Consider the following 26690-nt stretch of genomic DNA (forward strand, 5'->3'; position numbering starts at 1 on the left):
CCTCGCAAATTATTCTTTCACATATGGTACATACATTTGAGGGTTTGTACCATAATAATACCCTAATTAAAGGGATTATGCTATGGTACACCAGTATGTACCATATGCAAGTTATGACATTTGTGGGGTTAATAGTCATAAATGTCATAACTTAATCGTCTCAAGTAACTAAAAAATATAGTCATAACCCATAAGTGTAATTAAAAATGTTTTGAATCATTATCAAAATAATATCATAACAAACATTATAATAAGTAAGATCACAATATGTATAATCAAGTCATAACTAACACTACAATAAATCATAATTAAATACTGGCGGGCATTCATCGGGCTTGGTCAAGTTCAGACTAGGTCGACACTACATAATAAAATATTTTGTGTTTGTCCAAACTCAGCCCAGCTCTAACATCAGGCCTCTACATCTGCCCAAGTCCAGCCCCAAAAATAATTATAAATCCAAAATTTATCTATTGGGCTATATGTTAAAAAAAAAAATTAATACATTCCATAATTGTAGACACTCCATTTTTGACTGTTCTCAAGACTTGGACGTCATCACTTGTGCATTTGATGATTGTGGTTGCATGTGTTCGTTTTGAGCGCCAGAAGTTCTCGGCGGAACACCCTGTCTTTGAGCCTTTGGACCTTGTCTTTTATGTGCCTTGTTTTGGAACAAAACTTGGTGCCTGGAACTTATGGTGACCTGTCAGCCACCACTAGAGGCTGTCGGCCATGGCTTGTGCTTGTCGGCCATTGGTGTGGCCGGTCGGCCACTAGTCTTTTTTTCCAGATATTTCGAGATATTTGTTAACAGCTATGCCAGTTGTTAGCACATTGAGCTGCATCTCCCTACACATGTATGGTGGGATGTTTCTAAGCTCAAGGCATGTTTTTCTATATATAGGAGGGTTCCTCCCCCATTTTTGAGGGTTGGAAAATTCAGAGCAAAAATCTCTCTCTCTCTAGATTTCTCTCTCTCTCTTACAATTTTGTGCCTAAGTTCTTGTTTTCTCTACACATTTGCATACACATCCTAAACCAAATCCTTTTACCTCTAAGCTAAGGTTACTTGGGGTCTTCTTGGAGCTCTTGAAGGTGGTTTTAGCTTGGTTTTGTGCCTAGAATTGCCCTTTGCTTCAAAAGGTAGTTTACTTGCCTTGTTTACTTTGTTTTGCAAGCTTGTTTTATCATCTTTTCTTACTGTTTTGGGGATGGTTTTGAACTAAAAAAAAAAAATCTGTTTTTGTGGCCTAAAAGTGCTGGTTTGGGGCTCTTTTTTGGTTAGCAAGTGGTTCACCCTTCTTACTTATTAGTTTGTAAAGTTTTTGTGCCTTTTTTCATCACTTTCAAATCAACTTTTTTGGGCCTTTTAACCATTGAATTTCAGAGGTTTTTTAGTGGCAAAAAACTGGTTTTGAGGTCCAAAATTGGAGGGGTTAGCCTCCCCTCTTTGTGTCTTGTTTGCATGCCTAGTTAGCTTCACATGTTAGTATGTTTTTCTAGCTTAACTTAGCTGAAGTCCAGCATGTTTTAGACTATATTTAGGGTTGTTTTGCCTCTATTTTTGGTTATTTGTTTCATTGGAGCCTCGTATGGCATAGTTGTAGTGTTAATTCCTTCACTAGCTTAGTGTTTTAAGGCTTTAACTATCATTGGTTTGAGTTGGTTGCATGTTTTAGTGCTTTTATCATTCATTTCCAGCACTTCATAATCTCTGCAATCTCCCTCATTTCATCACTTTTTGGTTTTGCTTTGAATGTGGTTTCAAACCACTTGGTTGCCTAAGTGTGAAATGGAGGTGATACACCTAATGGTTTAATCCCTTAGGGGGTTCATTACCAACAGTGTAATGCCTCTTTCATGCCCAAAGCAACTTGTGGTTTGAGCCATCATTCCATTAGAGGACACTCACCAATGGACTTAATGGATTAATGAATGATTTGGTAATTAAAATGAGTAAACAAAATTGGTACGTAAAAGAGGCAAGATAAGCATCTCTTTGCGTTGCATTGCATGTGTTCAAATCGGACGTTAATTTGAACATAAGGAAAATGGAACATTTCATACTAAAAAGTGATGAAATGTGCCATTTTCCTTGGTCTCCATTGCCCTTGATCATGTATGATAGGGTGATGTACATTTTGGTCTTGTTGCGCATTTATTGAACTTGCACAATTGGTTTCACAAGCCATCATGCAATGAAGTTTCTTGATTGATGGTTTGTGAACCAAAGCTTGTCCCTCCTTTGATTTTCCCATGAAAAGGAGAGGCAAAGTGTGCAAACAACCCTTGAGAAATACATTATTTTGCTCTCTGTTACAGCAAGGAAGTTCAAACCAGCAGTGGCCCATAGCCATCACCAGTGGCCGATCGGCCATCAATGGTAGCCGACCGGCCACCATTTGTACTGCTCCCAAAATAATACAATAAACCTATCTATCATGCGGAAGAATATAACAGAAATACAATACTTTCATTCATCAGAGTTTACTGTTTAACAACCAATTAAATGCCATGTAGGCTTACATCTTCCCAAGTCATTGCATGGTTGCACAAAGTGAGTCTCGCTCATTACATCTTAAGCCCTTGGCTTTACAAATAACAAACATGCACACAACAAGACATAATTAAGAAGCTCTTGCTTCCCAACAGTCCATCCCCGCTATTGCCTTGGAGGAAACATCTCACATGTACCTGAAAATGGTATTCCCGTATAGGGTGAGCCAATAGCCCAGTAGAAATAATCTAATACAATATATGAGGTTTAGCAAAGGTATAAATACTACGTGCATAAACAATACCGATACTAAAACATCCACAAGGCCTGCATATTTATATGCCACCAAGACCAAACCTCATTTCCATTTTCCTTCAATTCATTTCAAGTTCATATATGCTACTCAATTCATGGGTTAAATTCATTATCTTTCAACAAACAAAATGAGACTACAACTCAATGGTTTCCAATTATGCAAAACATACATAAACACTTCAAATCTGCCATTTTACGGATATTTTGTCCGAAGGAATCGGCACCCATGAATGTTTTCTCAAATATGCCATTTTACGGATATTTCGTCTGCGGGAATCGGCACCCATGTATATATATGATTTCGGGTCTTTCACCCAAGACACTCCAGCCAGCTTGCTTTGAGCGGAGTCCATCCCTTTCTCCTTCCAAATAAACATACATATACAATGTATTTATAAACATAGTCATATACAATGACAACCAACATTTGATTAGGATTAAATCGCCTAATCCTCATGCAATTTCTACAACAATCATAGCTATCCTCCACTGATAGCCCAATACATTTTTCTCTAAACAGATATTCAATCTCAAGATAAATAATTCATTCAAAACTTTCAAAAGTGTAAGATAATACATATCTAATTTCACCATCTATACCCATAACCTTCCAATTTCACATTTTCAATGTTAATCCCAATTATTTATGCAAATAATTATTAAAAATCAAATTGGGGCAAAATCTCACTTTCACCAAATATCAACCCAAACACCAAAATCAACTATTTTGGCACAACATGACCTTATATTCAAGCCTCATACTCATTTACCTCATATTCATCAAATACCTCTCTTTTCATTTCACATCCAAATCCTAGATTTGTCCAAACCACAACCAAATCTCATCATCTATCCACAATAGCAAATAACTAAGCTAAAAACCATATTAGAGTGTAGAAAATCCTTACCTTAAGCTTAGAAGAGAAGATGAGCAAAATAAGGTTGAAAATCCAAAGATGTCGAAACCAACTTCTACTTGGATCAAAACGAAGCTCTTGACAAACTCTACACTTAATCTCAAAGGAGCAAGGTAAGGAGATGCTTCCAAGAGAGTAGATCTAAAGATCTTTGAGCAAAAAGCGATTTTGGAGAGGAAAAGAGTGTCTCACGGCTTGGAGAAAGAGAAAGAGAAAGAGAATAAAAAGTAAAGAAAAGGTTAAGTGAGGGGCCTATTTATAGTGCTAGGTCATAATGGAATAAAGTCCCAAAGTCAATCCCAAAAGATCAAGTCAAAATCCCCAAAAAGTAGGCCCAAAACCGGACTGAAATCTAGGAAAAATGTCTGCAGGGGTCAACCCTTTCAGCCCACGAGTCGACCCTATGAAGAAACTTATGTTTGACAGCTTGCAAGAAGGTCGACCCTTAGACAAGAGGGGGTCGACCCTATTTTCCAGCAACCAACACACAAACATAAGAGGGTCGACCCTCTCCCAGTCTGGTGTCTACCCTATTTTCCAGCAACTTCCCAAAAACTTCACCAACAAGTAAGGGTCGAACCTTAGGAAGGCTGGTGTCGACCCTAGCATAGAATTTCTAAGTTTTCAAGGAACTTTTGACAAGAACAAGTGCGAACAACCAAACCCAACAAGTTTAAATCGGATTATACTCCTCCAAAACCAACCCATGACAACACTAAAGATTTCCAAAATAAAAATAAAGGATTCAAATACACTTCCCAAAAGCTTTGAAGGACACAAGTGTTACAACCTCCCCATCTTAGGAAATTTCGTCCCCGAAATTACAAATTAGGCTCTAAAACATAATTGAACTATTCATAACCATGTTATTCTCACAAGTTCAACACCATGACCCATTCTCCGGTCATCTATTCACACCGACTCGATTCACAAGTCCCAAATTAAAATGAAATTTTCAATTTCCCAAAACATTTACAATGTTTAACCAAAGTCCAAATTTTCAAAAATCGTACATAGCATATACAATGCTTCCAAAAATGATACAACATCATCAATATTCCATATTCTAAAAACATAAGCAATATTTATATTGAATCCATGTTCTTCCCAAACAACCATAACATATACAATGTTTTCAAAAGTTAAAACATATACAATGCTTAGACTTTTCATTATTACAATAAATTCTCAATACATGCTCATGCATTATCAAACAAATCTGGATTATTTCTCTCGGACCTCTAATTCACGTTCCCAAGTCACTTCCTCGACTCCGTGATGTTTCCACAATACTTTTACCAAGGGAATTGTCTTGCCTCGCAAAACTTGATCCCGTCTATCCAAGACTTTTACCGGTCTCTCCTCATACGAGGCATCCTCATCTACCTCTAAGTCGGTCCAATCCAATATGTGTGATGGATCGGGCTCATATTTTCAAAGCATAAAATATGAAACACATCATGAACCCCGAAAATTTGTGGCGGTAACGCCAAACGGTAAGCAACCTCCCCAATCCACTCAAGGATCTCAAAAGGGCCAATAAACCGAGGGGACAACCTTCCACTTTTCCCGAACCTCATCAAACCCCGTCTAGGTGATATCTTTAACAAGACATGATCTCTCATCTCAAAAGACAAAGGTCTCCTCCTACGGTCGGCATAACTTTTCTGACGACTCTGAACCATAGCTAGCCTCTTACAAATAAGTGTCAATTTCTCCGTCGTTTCTCGCACCAACTCTGAACCTAACAAAGATGCATCACCCACTTTGGCCCAACACACAGGGGATCTACACGGTCGACCATACAAGGCCTCAAACGGTGCCATGCCAATACTCAATTGGAAACTATTGTTATAGGCAAATTCCACTAAGGGAAAATGCCTCTCCCATGAACCCTTAAAGTCAAGGACACAGCCTCGAAGCATATCCTCAAGGATCTGAATAGTACGCTCAGCCTGCCCGTCAATCTGAGGATGATACGCAGTACGAAAAGTCAATCTAGTGCCCAGGCACTCTGCAAACTCTGCCACAACCGAGCAGTGAAACGCGAATCTCTATCCGAAACAATCGTCATAGGGACCCCGTGCAACCTCACTACATCCCTAATGCACAAGTTGGCCAGATAATCTATTGAGTCATTTACGCGCATAGAAATAAAATGCGTCGACTTAGTCAATCGATCAACGACCACCCAAATGGCATCACTACCCTGTTGAGTCCTCAGAAGGCCCACAATGAAGTCCATCGTAATATGCTCCCACTTTCACTCAGCTATAGACAAGGGTTGCAACAAACTCGCTGGCCTCTGATGCTCTGCCTTCACTTATTGACAAGTAAGGCACTTTGATACAAACACAGCCACATCCTTTTTCATACCTCTCCACAAAAACTGGCGACTAAGATCATGATACATCTTTATGCCTCCCGGATGCACCGCAAGGCGCGAATGATGAAACTCTCGGAGTACTTCCTCTCGGCAAGACTCCGGTACAAACAGACGGTCACGGTATCTCACACTTTGGTCGGGATACACAGTCAAACCTCTTTCTACTTTCCAATTGGAAATCTTCTCTCGAAAGGATTCCACCTCAAGGTCACCCCTCTGCGCTTCCAACACTCGATTCACAAGTGTAGGTTGTGCAACTACTGAAAACAAAGCTATGAATTCAACAGACTCGCCCAGTTGCAAGTCAAACTCATTAAAAGTACTAAACATTACCCATTCTCGGATGGCGATAAAAGCTACACTGCTAGCTGACTTCCTACTCAAAGCATCGGTCACAACATTGGCCTTCCTAGGATGATAATACAACTCAAAATTATAATCCCCCATGAATTCTATCCACCTCCTTTGTCTCAAATTTAAGTCTTTCTGTGTAAACAGATATTTTAGACTCTTATGATCAGAGAACACTTCAAATTTCTCACCATATAGATAGTGCCTCCAAATCTTCAAGGCAAATATCACTGCTGCTAACTCTAAGTCATGGGTGGGATAATTTCTCTCATGTGTTTTCAACTACCGTGAGCCATAGGTTACCACTTTACCCTCTTGCATCAATACACAACCTAAACCTTCCCGTGAAGCATCACAATAAACTGAATAACTCAAATCCCTCTCTGGTATAATCAATACTAGAGTAGTGGTGAGTCTAATCTTGAGCTCTTGGAACGACCTTTCACAAGTTTCACTCCACACAAACTTGATTTCCTTTCTAGTCAACTTAGTCAAAGGTAAAGCTAGTCTATAGAAATCCTTCACAAACCGATGGTAATACCTGGCCAACCCTAAGAAACTATGAATCTCGAAAGCATTCTTAGGTTGTGCCCAATCTTGCACTGCTTCTACCTTGGATGAATCTACAGTCACCCCTTCCCTTGACACTACATACCCTAGGAATTTAACCTCTTCCAGCCAAAAGTCACATTTCCCAAACTTAGCATACAGCTTATGGGCTCTAAGTAACTCAAGTACTACTCGTAAATGTTCCTCGTGTTCCTCCTCAGAAGGTGAATAAATCAAAATGTCATCCACAAAGACAACCACAAAATGATCTGAGAATTCACGGAAGATCCGATTCATTAAATCCATAAACACAGTTGGAGCATTGGTTAGCCCAAAAGGCATCACAAGAAACTCATAGTGGCCATACCGTGTACGGAATGCCGTCTTCAGGATATCCTCCTCCCTTACCCTCAACTGATGATAACCTGATCTCAGGTCTATCTTAGAGAAACAACAAGACTCCTTCAACTGATCAAACAGATCATCTATACGAGGCATTGGGTACTTATTCTTAATAGTAACCCGATTCAACTTTCTGTAATCAATACAAAGCCGTAATGCTCCATCTTTCTTTTTAGCAAAGAGAGCTGGCGCTCCCCAAGGTGAAGTACTAGGGCGAATAAAACCCTTCTCTAACAATTCCTGGAGTTGAATCTTTAACTCACTCAGTTCAGCAGGTGCAAATCTATATGGAGCCATAGAAATCGGTGCCGTGCCAGGCACTAAATCAATAGAGAACTCGATCTCTCGGTGAGACAGTAAACTAACAAGATCCTCGGGAAAAACATCCGAGTATTCACAAATTACCCTCGGCAATTCAACCCGAATTTCATCACACTCACTACTCAAAAAGCTAGCAAGGAGACAACTAAGTTCACTCCGCCCACGCGGATCATATACCGGTGATAAGACTCTATCCACCCGGTTCCCCAAGAAATAAAAACAATCACCGCTCAAGGTACATACTGTAACCTTTTGACGGTAGAAATCTATAACAGCCCGGTATGACGATAACCAATCCTAACCAATATGCGTCAAAACTAAGCATGTCAATCAATACAAATGCAAAAGGTAATCGATGACCAGCAATCTCGATGTCACAACCCCCACATCCCTGTCTTAAGATAACCTCACCACCAATAGGCGACTCTACACAAATAGAGATGCTAACTGTGCCAACTCCAAACCCAAAACCGACGCAAACGTAGAAAAAATAAAAGAATAGGATGCACCCATATCAATCAACACATTAGTAACTGAATTGCAAAATAAAAAGGTACCTTTCACTACAGAAGGAGCAGGTACAAGATCTGGCCCTACAACTGTATACATACGTCCAGTAGGCCTCTGCTCAACCTGCTCACCCCTCGGAGCATAAGCCTAATGCACAGACTGAGTTGAAGAGACTCCCTGATTGGCTCTCAAGGCCTGTGCTGACTGTGTCGACTGGTAACTTTGTGTCTGTCTCGAACCAGACGCACCAGGTGTACCACCCAACTGTGGGCAAAACCTCTTCAGGTGCCCCACCTGCCCGCACTGATAACAAGTGAGACCCCCCTGCATACCCTTTCCCAATCCCAAACTCGGCACTGGAAAGGTAGATCTAGATTGTACTCTCTAAGACTGTTGTGGGTTGAAACCCCTCTGCCTCTTAAAAGGCCTACCAACACCCCGAGTTATAGGAGTTGCCGAAATGGCCTCCTCCATACTCTATCCCATGGTTAATACCGCTGCCTTTATATGAGCTGTCGTTTCAATAAGCATACTATAACTCCTATGCCAAGACCCGGCAATCTTTTCTCAGATGTCGTCACACAACTTACTCTCAAACTCCGAACAACGAAGTTCCTCAGTCTCCACCAACTCCGGAGCAAATCTCGACAGGTTAGTAAACCATGCTTCAAATTGTACCAAAGGTGTAGTACCTTGGCGCAATTCCACGAATTGTTTTCATAATCCTTCCCGTGTGGAAGGAGGGAAATCGTCACTTCCTCGTTTAGGCATCCTAATAAAAATAACCATAGGTATTAGCACTTTTACAAATGTGCCAAAGCTAACTCACTTGCATCCTAATACATTGGACAACAATAAATCACTCCACATAGGCATGTAATCACATAAACACATACAAATTTCCTTCCTAGATAATGACCGTCCCACGGCGTTGCTAGAGTTCCAATTAGAAATAGCAGTGATCAAGTGCTCTTCTAATAGGACTTCCAAAAACCCGTAGACTCGATCAACATCTTAGGAACTAAATTCCATACCCACATAATCATATAAGCATGTTATCACATAAGCATACAATGCATACTAACGTCTCAATCAAGCGAGACAAACCCATTGTGGTACTAACCACTTCCCACGTACCCAAAGTATTCAAACCCGGTACGCTCTGATTCCAAGTTGTAACGCCCCCAAAATAATACAATAAACCTATCTATCATGCGGAAGAATATAACAGAAATACAATACTTTCATTCATCAGAGTTTACTGTTGAACAACCAGTTAAATGCCATGTAGGCTTACATCTTCCCAAGTCATTGCTTGGTTGAACAAAGTGAGTTTCGCTCATTACATCTTAAGCCCTTGGCTTTACAAATAACAAGCATGCACACAACAAGACATAATTAAGAAGCTCTTGCTTCCCGACAGTCCATCCCCGCTATTGCCTTAGAGGAAACATCTCACCTGCACTTGAAAATGGTATTCCCGTATAGGGTGAGCCAACAGCCCAGTAGAAATAATCTAACACAATATATGAGGTTTAGCAAAGGTATAAATACTACGTGCATAAACAATACCGATACTAAAACATCCACAAGGCCTGCATATTCATATGCCACCAAGACCAAACCTCATTTCCATTTTCCTTCAATTCATTTCAAGTCCATATATGCTACTCAATTCATGGGTTAAATTCATTATCTTTCAACAAACAAAATGAGACTACAACTCAATGGTTTCCAATTATGCAAAACACACATAAACACTTCAAATCTGCCATTTTACGGATATTTCGTCCAAAGGAATCGGCACCCATGTATATTTTCTCAAATATGCCATTTTACGGATATTTCGTCCGTAGGAATCAGCACCCATGTATGTTTTCTCAAATATGCCATTTTACGGATATTTTGTCTGCGGGAATCGACACCCATGTATATATATGATTTCAGGTCTTTCACCCAAGACACTCCGACCAGCTTGCTTTTAGCAGAGTCCATCCCCTTTCTCCTCCCAAATAAACATACATATACAATGTATTTATAAACATAGTCATACACAATGACAACCAACATTTGATTAGCATTAAATCGCCTAATCCTTATGCAATTTCTATAACAATCATAGTTATCCTCCATCGATAGCCCAATACATTTATCTCTAAACAGATATTCAATCTCAAGATAAATAGTTCATTCAAAACTTTCAAAAGTGTAAGATAATACATATCTAATTTCACCATCTATACCCATAACCTTCCAATTTCACATTTTCAATGTTAATCCCAATTATTTATGCAAACAATTATTAAAAATCAAAATTGGGGCAAAATCCCACTTTCACCAAATATCAACCCAAACACAAAAATCAACTATTTTGGCACAACATGACCTTATATTTAAGCCTCATACTCATTTACCTCATACTCATCAAATACCCTTCTTTTCATTTCACATCCAAATCCTAGATTTGTCCAAACCACAACCAAATCTCATCATCTATCCACAATAGCAAATAACTAAGCTAAAAATCATATTAGAGTGTAGAAAATCCCTACCTCAAGCTTAGAAGAGAAGATGAGCAAAACAAGGTTGAAAATCCAAAGATGTCGAAACCAACTTCTACTTGGATCAAAACGAAACTCTTGACAAGCTCTACACTTAATCTCAAAGGAGCAAGGCAAGGAGATGCTTCCAAGAGAGTAAATCTAAAGATCTTTGAGCAAAAAGTTATTTTGGAGAGGGAGAGAGTGTCTCACGGCTTGGAGAAGGAGAAAGAGAAGAAAAAATAAAGAAAAGGTTAAGTGAGGGGCCTATTTATAGTGCTAGGTCATAATGAAATAATGTCCGAAAGTCAATCCCAAAAGATCAAGTCAAAATCCCCAAAAAGTAGGCCCAAAATCGGACTAAAATATGGAAAAAATGTCAGCAGGGGTCAACCCTTTCAGCACACTGGCCGACCCTATGAAGAAACTTTTGTTTGATAGCATGCAAGAGGGTCGACCCTTAGACATGAGGGGGTCGATCTTATTTTCCAGCAACCAACACACAGACATAAGAGGGTCGACCATCTCCCAGTCTGGTGTCTACCCTATTTTCCAACAATTTCCCAGAAACTTCACCAACAAGTAAGGGTTGACCCTTAGGAAGGTTGGTGTCGACCCTAGCATAGAATTTCTAAGTTTTCAAGAAACTTTTGACAAGAACAAGTGCGAACAACCAAACCCAACAAGTTTAAATTGGATTATACTCCTCTAAAACCAACCCATGACAACACCAAAGATTTCCAAAATAAAAATAAAGGATTCAAATACACTTCCCAAAAGCTTTGAAGGACACAAGTGTTACACCGTTGGTAGCCGATCGGCCCCCTGTTGGCCACCAATGAAATTTGCACAGTGTATTGGTAAGATGGAGCAGAGGTGTTCTGGAAATGGGCAGCTTTGTTGGTGTTCATATGTGCAAACAGAGGCTTTCAGCAGCAAGGCAGTGGCTTTTCGGGTGAAAAATCGAGCATGCATGCATCCCTCGCTTCTCGGGATTAGCAAATTAGTTTAAGTTAGCAATAGATCAAATATATGTTGTAATTAATTAGTTGTAGCTAATTAAGAGTTGTAAATAATTAGTTAGTTTAACTAGTTATTCGATTTCGGTTTGTAATAATTAGTTAACTAGAATAGTTAATTACTTTCGAGTTTTGTAATAATTAGTTAGCTTAATTAGCATAGCTAGTTAGTTCTTATTCATTCGGACCCTCCTTCGTGAAGGCGTAATGTTGTAATAAGTGTGCGTGCGTGTGTGTATGTTTTCTAACCCTATGTCTTTCTCCCTTTTATTTAATTGCTTTTGATGGTTAGATTAGGGGCACGTTTCAATTAGTATACCTTATGCTTGCATCCACTCATCTTGTCTTGCATGCACCAAGGCTCGGCACATCATTCAAACTACATTGCCATTTCAATATCTTATTTGAACATGTGTTTAATCGCATGTTGTTCAAATCGATTCATATTCCATATTAGTAGCCAAGCCTATTAATTGCATATTGCATGTGTTGTATTAGACATCTTGTATAGTTAGGAATCATGCATTATTTTCTAACTACTAGATGAGTTTTTTCGCTTTAGCATATTTGCATGAGTGTGAATGTTGCCATGAGGCTATGTGCTTAAATGCTAAACTGCTTGAATACGTGTGGATGAAGGCTTGTTGTTTGAATTGGAACAATTCAACAAATGCACGTTTTAAGCCCACTATGTTTGGTGGCAAATCCACAAACTTTAAGCCCACTTGAGGTGGTAAATTCAAACCATTTTCACAAACAAACATGAGTTGAATTATTCCAAGTCTTGCAAACTAGTCTATACCTGCTTGTGCGCATCACATAGTAAAGCTAGTTTAATAACCGGAATAAGAATGCATAATGTTTATAAAAACTCATATCATGATTAGTAGAGGCTGATCTTTGATCGGGCGAGTGGAGGTGCTCAATTCATGACCTTCCCCTCTTGTACCTAAATTTCTGAGCCGAGGTAACTTTGGTGATGACGAACACGTGGCCTTCGACACGAGTCAGGGTTTCCTAAATTTTTCCAAAAACAAAATATTTAGGTGGCGACTCTATATCTGGCAAAACAGTCTAATTTTGTCATTATTTGATTTAAAATCGATTTTCCAAAACGATTTGCTGGATTTGGACTCTTTGGTGTTTATCAATTTCGCATTGCACTTGTGAGATTAGATTCAGAACCGCGGGAATCCGAACTATGAGGCCTTTTCTTTTCAAACCTTCCGAAAGGGGGTGCAGAAAAAAGTGCGGTCCACAATAATTAAATTAAATTACACATTATATTGACATCATTATAAATTGAAGAATTTTGTGTCAAATGTTGGAGCCTTTATTATAGATCATATATGAAGAAAAAAAATTATATATTGATTTTGGTTATATAATTTTATCATACTTTTAAAAAAAAAAATAGTAGTGATATATTTCTAAATATAATGTTATACCAACAGAACTTATATAATTTTAAAAAGTCATATAAAAAGTCGAAAAAAATTATATTATCAACAATAATAATATATATCATCACCACAAATGTGATTTTCAATAAAATTAACAAAGATAAAGTCTACATCTTAACAAAAACTATATATTTCAATAATTAATTTAATAGCGATTAGGTGTGGACGCCGTACCATTTTGGGTATAAAGCACGTTTCCACACTATGTTGTACCAACTCGCTTTCCTACATTGATAGAGTCGCCACTTAATTTTTATAGGGAATTAAGAAGCCTTTAATAATGAAAACTGTCACGACCCAAACCTGCCCTTATAGGTTTAATGCCGTAACCGGCCAGTGATCCGCGATTACCGAAGACCTAACTGAACAAAGCAAATAAACGGGGCTAGCAGAAACTCGTATGCAAGAAAACAAAACGTCCAATGAGCTGTGAATTTACATGAGACAAAGGGCATCGCTATATATATACACATATATACATGCAGTAACACAATGCGTTATTACAAGTTTGTCTAAAAGACAATGAAAAGGAGGAAAAGTTACTCCGATCAAAAACAATTATAATGCCAGTGACAACCAACCAAAACAAAACACATGAGTGAGTTACAAAAAGGTGGACACTGGCCACTTCAAAACTCTATTAGATGGGAACCTCACGGTGAGGCACGATGGTGAGCTTGACAAAACCAGAGCAAGACTGTCGCCACTACGTCCTTTCCGGAGCTAGATCGCCTATATGATATGCCAAAATGTGAGCTAGGGCCCTGTAGACGCGCTCCTGGGAACTCTCCGATATCTGCACCTGCGGGCGCGAAATCGTTTTGTTCTGAGCTACTACAGTTCGGACTCAAATGTCACGGTTCTGAATCTAATCTTACAATGTGCGATGTAAGACCGATAAATCACCAAAGAGTCCAAATCCGGCAAATCGTTTTGAAAAACTGATTTTTATAAAGAAATGCCAAACATGGACTACTTTGCCAGATACAGAGTCGCCACCTAAATATTTTATTTTGGGAGGGAATTTAGGAAACCCTAACTCGTGCCTAAGGCCACATGTCCGTCATCACCAAAGTTACCTCGGCTCAGGAACTTAGGTACGATTGGGGAAGGTCATGTAATGAGCACCCCCGCTCGCCCTATCAAAGATCGGCCTGTACTAAACATGATATTTTGTTTTTAAAAACACATGTGCTCTTATTCCGGTTAATTAGCTAGAATTACTACGTGATGCGCACAGCATACAAGTATAGACTAGATCACCTAATTTGGAACAAAACATTGCATATCCGTTTGTTTGAAAATGGTTTGAAGTTTGCTACTCGCAAGTAGGCTAAATCGAGGATTTCAATGAATTATTCCAATTCAAGTAATCCAACCTTCACCCACAGGCATTCAGGCAGTTATAGCAAATAAGCAATTAGCCTCATAGCAAGCATTTTTTTCATGGTAATCAATAACACACATGCAATATGCTAAAGCGTAAACACTCACAGTGTACTCCCAGCCAAAACATGGAACTAGTTAGAAATCATGCATGATCCTAGTTCATGTTAAGATGGCTAATGCAACACATGTGAAAATGCAACTAAGATAGGCTCGACTATCCTAAGAGTGTCATGTGAAATGCAACTTGGCACATGTATTCAAATTAGAATTGAAATACAATGCAGTTAGTATGATGTGCCGAGCCCGGTGCATGCAATACAGATGAATGGATGCAATCATGCAAGCATAAGGTATGCTAATTGAAACATGCCCTAAAACTAACCATCGTAAACGGTTAAGTAAAAGGGAGAAAGAAATGGGGATTGGAAGACATGCATCACACACACGCACGCTTATTACAACATTATGCCCTCTCGAGGGAGGGACCGAATAAAGAGCTAACTAGTTAATCTAAGCTAATTAAACTAATTATTACAACACAATTAATTAACTTATCCTAGTTAACTAATTAGTACAAAACAAATTGAATAGCTAACGCATTAACTAATTAAAGTACAAACCAAAGCAAAACCAAGCTATCTAAGCATAGCAGCTAAGGAAAGCAGTAAAACAGGAGGTTCTCGGAGGGAGAAGACTGGATGCATGCACGGTTGCCTCGTTCGGAAATCCAATGCGATGCCCCGATTTGCCTCTGTTTTCAATTGTCCTCAGAACACTGCACCAAGCTCCAGAAAGCTGAAACTTCACCTTAGGAGTCCTGTGGGAGGGTGGCCAACCACTTTTGGTCTCTCCAGCCACCTGTCGACCACTTTTGGTTGTTGAAAAACTAGAAAAGTGGTCAGCCAACTAGTTTTTCTGGTTGGCCGGCCGGCCGGCCAGTTGTTGCTGTTGAATTCCAGTTTGCTGCAACAGAGAGCAAGAAAGGGCATGGCAATGTATTTGCAAGATATGTGTGCACAACCACCCTCCCTATCATGTCATTAACTCAAAGGAGTGTAGTTCTCGACCTTCGGGCCACCAATTGCGCATTTCAATGCATGATGGCCGAGAGGCGAAGTGGCACAATTCAATGTAAAATGAATGCACAAGTAAACACATAAAGCCTAAAATTCTATCATGTATGATCAAGAGCGTCGGCGACCGAGAATTGAGGCACGTTTCATCACTTGAAGTATGAAACGTCCCTCGTTTCTCGTGTTTAGACTAACACCTATTCCAAACAATGATACAACACATAACATGGCAAACATGCAATGTAACTTAAACATGCATGCAACTACATGGCATACATAATGCAATGTGATATGATCAACTTAACAAAGTTAATGACATGTGAACGATGCTAATGCATGCATGCACAATGCAATACAATAAGGGCAACTTAGCAATGTTAGGAACATGCATACTCAATGCGAAGAAACAACTTGGCATACACAATGCGACTCGAACATGCAAAACATGCAATGCAATTTAAGCATGCAAACATACAAGAGACAAGCATATACAATGCAAGGGATAACATGGCATACTCAATGCTAAATGCTAAGAACTAGATGGCATACTCAATGCAAGGCAATCATAAGGTTCTAAACACCATGTAATGCATGCATGCAGAATGCAATGCAACAAGGGCAATAATATGCAATATACCAAACATGCAACAACATGCAAACCATATACTCAATGGACTTAAACCGAAATGGGCAGACCTCAGTCATGCCAAAACAGAGGCCATAATGTTAAAATGAAGGCACCGAAAACACATACAAGCATGCATGCCAATTGGCTCACCAATTACGGCATTAAGTTGCAACTCTCAAGAACACTTAAAGAGTGAAAAAGTATGGAAGTGTAGCAACACTAAGTGCACTAAAATGAGGTAAGAAATGATGCTAAATCATTCAAACAACACTAGTATGGCATGCTAGGGTCCTTAAAGCATGAAGCTAGTAAAGAGGACTACAAAGGAGACATGCAATACATGGCACAAATGCATGAACTAAGCATGGACAGAGCTCAAGTAGGTCAAAATAAGGACCTAAACATGCTGAGATGAGGACTCAAAGGCCTAGGCATGCAAGCATACGAGCTAAGGCATAAATTAGGCAACAATGCATAACACTCAAAGGCACTTAAAGCATGATTGAGGTAGGAACATGGCAATGCTAAATGCTTTAAAATTTCATGTTAAGTGATGCCAAATCATGTACACGACACAAATGAAGTATGCAATGGTGCTCAAAGCTTGAGGCAGACAAGAGCATTTGTACTACAAGTATACAAAACATGAAACATGTGACCAAGGCAATCCAAAAAAGTCCTAGAACATGTCAAAATGAGTCTAAAACATGTATGGAAGGATGCCAAAACAAGCTAGCATGGTGAGCATGAGGCATGGTGCATACAAGGCAAATAAGGTGGATTACACTATACCTATTAAGACCAAGCATGGGATGACTCGACCAATAAAAATCAGAGTTATATCATGGCAAAATAACCCCAAATAAACACTGAAATGATGGCTCGCAAGCTATGGCATGAAGCCATACGCAATGGTTCATGTTAAGGTATAAAGGGGGAAACCCTCCAATGCATTGAATGGATGACAAATGTGAATGTATGACCATGAAACATGGACTGAAATCACATTATAAATGATGCCAAATCATTAAAATAGTCCAAGTAATGCATGCTAGTGGACTTGATGCACAAAGCTAACAAGCAAGATTGAACCAAGGCTATATAAAGTAAGTCACGTATGGCCAAAACCACCAAAATCAAAGCTAAAGCATGTTAAAATATGGACAAAAGCTTCATGAAGTTAAGCCAAAAGCATGCTAAAATGACATGTTACAACATGATGCATGTTGGGCTATTTCATGGAATTGCATTACAAGTGCATGGAGCATGCAAGGGCCAACCAAACCAAACCAAAACAGAGTCATGACATGGAAAAACATTACCAAAAACATTCTTAAATGGAAAGAAAACAAGCTAGAAAGACATGCTATCTCATAAGGCATATAAAGCTAGTTTGTGTGATTTACACTACTAGTGTATTAACCATGCATGGAGTGACCAAAGCAAGTAAAAATAGTGGTATGCCTCAGCAAAATAACCACAAATACTAGCTAAGAACAAGCTAACACAAGCTTATCAAAGGTGCTCAAACATGAGGCATATGAAGCAAGTAAACAAAATACAAGGAGAGGGGATGATCCTCTCCTATTTAGGACACCAAAACCACCTTTTCACCACTGAAAATCCTCTGGATTTCAGTGGTAGAAAGGCCATGCAAAGGGTTCAACAAGAGCCTAAAGGGATGGCTCAAAACAAGGCCTAACAAGGCCTAAGAGGGGGTAAATCACCCCAAACGAAAAAGTGACCTTAAACAACTATTTTGATATGCAAAAATAGAACTTTTTCTAGTTAAGAGTTAAGCTTAAAAACATATGCAAGAAAGGCTAAAAGCTTAAGCAAGAAAGGGGGATTTAAAGGTCAAATGTTCACCCTTGAAGACCTCCTTTATAACTGCAACTCCAGCAAGTTTTTCAAGCTCAAACCAACCTAAGAACACCAAAAAAAACTTCAAGAAGCCTCAGCAACACCCGCAAGGTGTTTGAGTGTGTGTTTGTGTACAAAAGTGAGACAAATCTACACTTTAAGGCACAAAACAAGAGAGAAATGAAAATGCATAGATATAGATTATATGTATGGCCCAAGCAAGTTTTTTCTGAACCTAGAGAAGGGAGGAGGAGCCTCCCTCTTATAGAAACTAAAAGGCAAAGCTTCTTGGAGAAGCTAAGCCCCAAACAAATCCCTCCATACACATGTATGGAGGATAGCTCTAAAGCCCTCCAGCTGTGCCAGCTGGAGGAAAATATCTCCAAAAAGGTGCCAAAAAGCAGCCGACCACTTGAAGTGGTCGGCCTGCTACTTAAAGTGGTCGGCCGACCACTTCAAGTGGTCTTCCAAGACACAAACTGGTCGGCCATGGTGGGAGAGAGTCCAGGGCATGAAAGAAAGCTAGTGGTGTGGTGGCCAACCAGAAAATGTGGCCCAAAGACCAAGCAAGCCAGTTATCCAACCAAAAAACTAGCTGGCAAAAGGAAAAGTGGTCTCCAAGGAGAAAAAGTAGTCTCCCACCCTTGTACCACCTTCCAAACAAGGAAAACAAGGTTTGTACCAAAAACAAACCAAAACGGGTGCAAGACGAGAGATCGGGAGGCAAAACACGCAGCAAAAAGCCCAAAAAACTAGCTGACGAGCACCAAAAGTGGTATGCAACCACAAAAGTGGTCTCTCGGACCACAGTGTTCCTCTAAGCAGAGGTAACAAGGTGTGGTTCAAAAACCACGCCAAACGGAGAACGTTAAGCGGCCCCGAGACAAGGCGCGCGGCCAAAGGCTCCAAAAACCAGAAACTAGTCTCCAAACAGGAAAAGTGGCCTACAACTGCAAAAAGTGGTCTACGACCACAAAGAGATGGTCTACAAGACCTCTCCCTCCCTCCAGGAAGAGAAAACAAGATTCGGTCCACAAACCAAGCCGAAGCACAAAAGAGTTTAGAGGCCCGGAGGCAAGACTCTCAGCCAAAACTTCGGAGACTCAAAACGAGCACAACATGCACCATCACCGAGCGCTCAATCGATGACGTCTGAGCCTTAAGGTCGGTCAAAAATGGGGTGTCTATAGGCCCTGTGAATAACAACTGAATAAAGAGATTTTGAATGACAATTACAACATAAAATAAAACATAAACTGAGCAGGTTCATACGGCATTTGAGAAGCATAACATTGCGCGTAATAAAGTCAAAAGTAGTAAATACAGGCAGCCTGGAAGACCAAACAGACGATCATGAGGACCGGACAGGCGGTCGGGAAAACTAAACAGGCGATCATGAAGACCGAAGATCAGACATGATAGCTACTGCCATATTAATTAAAAGTTCCATAAAATGGAACTGACATAACTGTACTCATATGAAGAGGGGCCAAGGTCATCATAGTAAATAATGAAAACTGAGATAGAGTTGTCATTCATCCACATAAGAAACATATCGGGGTTACGCATAAGTTGAAGCAGAGCAAAGATAATCTAAATCAAATATATTTTTACAACAATGTTACTCACAGTCAGTTCCGTGTTGCAGGTGGTTGGAATAAGGCATTTGAGCTACACAGACAAATACAAGCGTCGTTCACTTAATTCACCAAACACCCTATAACTTAGTTTACTTTTGTTTAATGTTCATGCAATGCAAATGGACATCAATTACGGGTGTGACACGCGCTAACGGAGGTCCGAGAGTGGCGTAAACGACATAGAAAAGTGAATCCGAGGCAGCCAAACAGCCGCACGTGCGGGACCCTCTCTACACGTGCACTGCACGTGCGCCATTACGTGCTTTTTAAGCAGAATGCTCACCAACACTCCCCTGTTCTCCGCACGTGCGGGCCTATCCACTGCATGTGCACCAATGCACTCCGGCACGTGCGGGCTCCCTTGCCGCACGTGCGGTTCTGGGTGTTCCAGAACCGAGTTTTTGCCCTATTTTTGGAACTTCAACCCACCAAAAATCAAACTCAAATTCACTCAAATTAAAGGCCAAAACTTAACAAACATGGTGTACAAACAATTTCCAAGTTCAACTCATGAATAGGCCTCAAATTCGAACTTAAGTTCTACAATCTCATCAACAACTTCAAATTTAGATGGAAACTCTATGTTTCAATAACATTATGGACATCTAACTTAAATCAAGCAAGGTCCAATAGATGAGCTTTATTTATATCAAGATTTGAAGAATTCCTTTTATTAGGGTTTGTAACACAATATTCTACCTAAGCCTCTCATTTCTCCTTACATTCTATGAATTCAAGGTGGAAATTAATTCTTATGCAAGAGATTAGAAAGAATTTGTACCTCCAGGACCTAGTTTAGTCAAGTTGCCTCAAGATCTCCTTTACCTCCTTTACTTCTCTTCTTGTTCCCTAGAACTCTCTCTCACACTCTCTTTTTTCTCCCCTTCCTTGAGTTCAACACACATATATATAGAAAAATGTATGAGCACCTATTTCTAATTTACTTAATTATTTTAATTACATTAGCAATACACCCATCAATTGTTAACTGAACCCTTCCTTTTCTAATTATGGCGAATTAGGCGATCATCACCTAGTCCACTAGTTACTACGTAACCTTACGATTTAACGAGTCAGACAGGTCTTTTTCATAAAAGAGCATATCTGTTAACTGACATGACGCACACAAATAAGTATATAAAGCACAGATAAAGACATAATTAAACTTAACCACAAAAGTAACAAGTAGGTGAGAGGCAGGTGTTACAAAAACTAAACAAAAGACCTGATCCATCACAAGTAAGTAATCAATGTCCGGGAACTAAGGTACAAAAAGAGAAGGTCTTTGAATGCCTTTCGCCCAATCAAGTGATTAGCCTCTACTAATATTTTATTCTATGAGATTTAAGGATTAATTATTTCACAAAATTCATTATTAAACCCTAAAACCTTTACTAATCCTAAAACTAAATGATTTGAACAAATAAATATCCCCTAACTTGGATTTAAAAGAATAAAGCCATGTTATTATAAAATAAAGATTTTTCAACAAAAAATGATTTTTAACATAGCATGTGTCACGACCCAACCCCAGGGGCTTAGGGTTGGAAACGCAACTTACTAACTTTTTATATTTGTAGCAAATTAAACTGCACAAGCAGAAATAAAAATAATTAAACAGGAAATTACTTAATTTTACTATTTTAACAAGAGAAAATACATCAGTCCGCGTGCTTTTGTTATTTTATTATTCCGTGACTGGCCCCGAGTAGAACAAAAGGGAGCAAAAAAAATAAAAAAAAATAAAAAAAGAAAAAAGAAAGAAAAGTAGTACAACATCAGTCCACGTGCGGGTTCCATTTCTTGAGGTTATGGGTTTCTCCTACATCTCGTCACCTAAAAGGGTAACAACTATAAGCACACAGCAGAGTGAGAAATATTATACCAAGAGTATAGGGAATCCAAAATAACCATGGATAGTTAGTTAAGCCAAACATTTACATAACTTAATTTGGTAAATAAATCATTTAAGTGGCAGAGACTGAAATACATAAATTATGTAAATAAATAATTATAACCACGGTACAAAACAGAGCAGAGGTCACAGAAGCGACAATCAGAACAGAGGTCAATGGACCCATGACAAACAGAGGACCACAAAGTGGCCAAACAGAGGTCAATGGTTATTTAAGTCCCCCAAGGCGTGGGACTCTTGTGGTGGTACTTACAAAACATAGTTGTTTATAAGGTCATAGTCAAATATTTTGTAAAATTTAAATAAACATATCCATGGATTTCATTTAAACAAATAGAGTTTAGAAATTAATCCACGTAACTGAAACATTTCTAAAACATAACTTAAATTAATATAACTTATCAAATATAACTTGTATAAAATAAATTATAGTAAGTCAAAACATACGTAAAATATATTATGGTAACTCAAGGTATAATATAACTCACCTTAATATTAACCCTTAGCCTTACTCCACTATCACAACCTTCCTACTATAAGTTTCTTACTTTCACTACTTACGTGCCTCTCTTCTTTTTTCCTTTCATTGTTTCCTCCTTCCACGGATTTGAGCAACTTCTCTGTATTTATAGGGAGGTAGGACCACTATCCGGCCAACACGTGGGCGATTCTTGAATCCTTCCACAGATTTGTTTCAATCTCACCTGGATATTCTCATTACTAACATAGATTTAGTGTTATCTTAATAAATGTTTATGGTAATTACACTTTTGCCCAATTAACCATATAAATAAATTAATCCCTAATGAAATTACACTTTATCGTATACCAACAGAAAATTAATTATTTATTTTACTACCACACCCACTATTATTATTATTATTATTATCAATATTATTATTTATTTACTCTTACTTTTATATTTATTTATTTACTATATTTAGCTCTAATTTGACCCAACTAGTATTATAATTCCATATTTTTGTTAATTTGGCCCCAAATAATAATCCCTAATTAATCCCATATTTGATAATCCAATGCCAAATTAGATTCTGTGTTTATTATTATTTATTTAATAATATATTATCCAAATTATATTATGTATTTATTATTATTTATACTACATTATCACATACGCTCACAATTATATATAACTATAAGTATGTATTTGATATTTAATTAACGTTCAGGGTGTCACATTTCTCCCCTTCTAAATAGAAGTTTGTCCCCAAACTTGACGTACCTTAATTTTCGAAGAGGTGTGGGTATTTGACTCGCATTTGACTTTCTGTTTCCTACGTAGCTTCTTCGATATGATGATTTCGCCATAAGACCTTTACCAGCGGTATGGTCTTGTTTCGGAGAATTTGATCACGACGATCAAGAATCTGCACTAGTTGCTCTTCATAAGAGAGATCTTCCTGAACTTCCAAATCCTTCTAATTAACAACGTGTTTTAGATCTTGAAGGTACCGCCGAAGCATTGAAACGTGAAACACATTGTGGACATTGGATAGTTCAGGTGGTAGTGCAAGACAATAGGCTACAGGACCAATTCTTTCCAGTATCTCGAATGGCCTGATGTAACGTGGGTTTAACTTTCATTGCTTTCCAAATCGAATTACTCCTCTTGTTGGTGAGATCTTGAGGAACACATGATTCCCTACTTGAAATTCCAAGTCCCGTCTCCGAGTATCTGTATGACTTTTCTGGCGGCTCTGAGCAGTGCGAATTCGTTGTTCGATGAGTTAGATTTTCTCACTTGTGACTTGCACGATCCCGGGGCCTAACAATTTCCTGTCCCCAACTTTCGTCCATCACAGAGGTGATCGACATCTCCTTCCATACAGAGCTTCGTACGGTGCTGTCACGACCCAAACCCACCCCTATGGGTTTAGCACCGTAACCAGCCAGTAATCCGAGATTACCGAAGGCCTGCTTTATAGTAAAACAGTAATATAGAGTACAGGGGCTAGCGGAAGCCAAAACAGTAATTAAAAGATATCCAATGAGCTGTGACAGTCTGTATGCAAAAAGACTTTTTTTTTTAAAAAACATATTCACGTTCAGAACAAAATAGTACTATACATACATATACAAACATTCGGGTTAGGGACCAAGCCCCTACCATAACAGTACAGTACAGGTCTATACAGTCTATACAAAACAGATATAGAAAGGGGGAAATCTAAAACACCCCAAAGCAGCCTGAGCTTGACAGGACTTTGTAGACGTCCCCGAACGCCCCGGGAGGGATGAGTCCCGTTCTGTTCATTTGGGGTCACTACAGCTCAGGACTCTCAAATTGTCACGGTTCTAAATCTGAACCAAAGAGTCCAAATCTGGCAAATCGTTTTGAGAAAATAGATTTTTAGAAAAGAAGTGCCAAACATGGACTGCTTTGCCAGATACAGAGTCGCCACCTAAATATTTTATTTTGGGGGAAATTTAGGAAACCCTGACTCGTTGCCTAAGGCCACGTGTCCGTCATCACCAAAGTTGCCTCGGCTCGGGAACTTGGGTACGATTGGGGAAGGTCACTTCGTGAGCACCCCCGCTCGCCCGATCAAAGATCGGCCTCTACTAACCATGATATCAAGTTTTGAAAACATTGTGTGTTCTTATTCCGGTTATTAGCCTAGATTTACTATGTGATGCGCACAGCATACAAGTATAGACCGGGTCGCCTGAATTGGAACAAAACATTTCATGCTTGTTTTTTTGAAAGATGGTTTGATGGTGCTACTCGCAAGTAGGCTAAGACATGGATTTGCCACCCTCGGGTGGGCTTAGAAAATATAATTTTGTCACTATCTAGTGGGCTTAAAACACACATTTGATGAATTGTTCCAATCCAACTAACCCAACCTTCACCCACAGGCATTCAGGCAGTTATATCACATAAGCATATAGGCTCATGGTAAGCATGCTATTCATGGCAGTCACTCACACGCATGCAAGGATGCTAAAGCATAAAACTTACCGAGTACTCCAAGCCAAAACAGAAACTAATTAGAAATCCATGCATGATCCTAATTATACAGAAATGCCTAATGCAACACATGCAAAATGCAACTATAGCAGGCTCGGCTATTCTAAACATGGCATATGAAATGCAACAGCTAACAAGTATTCAACTTTGAAATTGAAATACAAATGCAGTTAGTATGATGCGCCGAGCCTGTGCATGCAAAACAGATGAATGATGCAAACATGCTATCATACTGTATGCTAATTGAAATATGCCCCAATCTAACCATCATAAGCGGGTAAATAAAAAGGAGAAAGACGTGGGGTTGGAAGACATACATCACACACACGCACACTTATTACAGTTGTGCCCTCGCTCAGAGGGTCCGAATAAATATACAGTCCCAAATAAATAATTACAGTCCCGAATAAATATTACAGTCCAAATAATTACAAAAAACCTAATTAATTTACAAATTAATCTAGGAAAGCTATGAACTGGCATGCAAGCCAGGGACTGCCTTGATTCCGCTCCGGGTGATGAATAATGCATGTTCGGGTTGCCTTGCGCGAAATCCACTGGGATGCCCCAATTAGCCTCTGTCTTGCAATTATTCTTGGAAAGCGCACCAAGCTCCGGAAGGTTGCTAATTCTTGATTTGCTACAACAGAGAGCAAGAGAGGGGCATAGCGATGTATTTTCGCAAATGTATGCATGCCTCGATCCTCGTGCCACCAATCACGCATCTCGATGCATGATGACCGAGGAGTCAAATTGTGCAACTTAATATGAAATGAATGCACATGAAAACACAACAAGACCTAACTCCATCATGGATGATCCGGAGTGTCGGTGACTAGGGAATTGAGACACGTTCCGTCACTCAGAGTACGAAATACACCTCGTTTCCCGTGCCCAGGCTAACTCCTATCCCAAACACGATGCAATATGCATGACATGCATGAAATGCAACTAAGATACAATCCTAACATACACAATGTTATGGAATGGCATACACGCTGCACGAGGTAATATATTACCGAGCATACACAATGCTATGGATGAAATGGCATACGCAATGCAATAATGGGCTTACACCAACATGAGAGAGCCTCAGCCACACTCACATAGGAGGCCATCAGATGAAAACAAGACGACTCGAAATGCGTGCACGCAAACCGAAGACCGATCCTCAGGCACCGAAATGCCACTCTAATGAGACATGGCAAAGACATGGAATATGATATGCAAACATGCGAAAATCAGTAGCAAAATGAGGGGGCAAAACAGCCCCGAAACAAGGCGAAATGACACCCGATGCATGGAATTTCTCCCGAAATGCAAAACTAGGTACATGAAATGGCTTACAGCTATACAAAGCATGCATAATTGGTACATGGAATGAAAAGAAAGAAGCAAGGCAGACCCAAAATAAGCATTTTTACAGTTCAAAGCATGGACAAACAGTAAGCACAAGTGGGACCAAATTATCATACAAAAATGGCTCCGCAAGGAAAGCAATGAAGCAAGTGATAGATGCAAAGCCCAAACAGAAAAAGACTCTTCTACAACACTGAAGAGGGACCAAAAATATGACTACTTACAGTTTATGGAAACCTCCAAAACAATATACAAGTATGCTCAAAATGCCATGCAAGGTAGGGCCCAAAAGAGGTCAAAACACAAAGTATACAAAACATTCATCAAACAGACAAAGACCCTTAATGAAACATGACAGGGGGGTCAAAATATAGCCACTTTCAGTTCGGACCAAGGTCCAAAAACAGAAGAAAAATAGGCTAAAAAAAACATGCAAAATGAGGCAAAAACATGGATTTCAAAGAAAGTAGCACATGGGTTATCTAAACAGTGATGATCCCTTCTTCAATGTTGAAGAAGGGCTCAAAAAAATCTCACTTACAGTTTATGACATGCCCC

Source organism: Camellia sinensis, chromosome 6 (genome assembly GCF_055761805.1).
Source record: "Camellia sinensis isolate YWXY chromosome 6, ASM5576180v1, whole genome shotgun sequence".
NCBI lineage: Eukaryota > Viridiplantae > Streptophyta > Magnoliopsida > Ericales > Theaceae > Camellia > Camellia sinensis.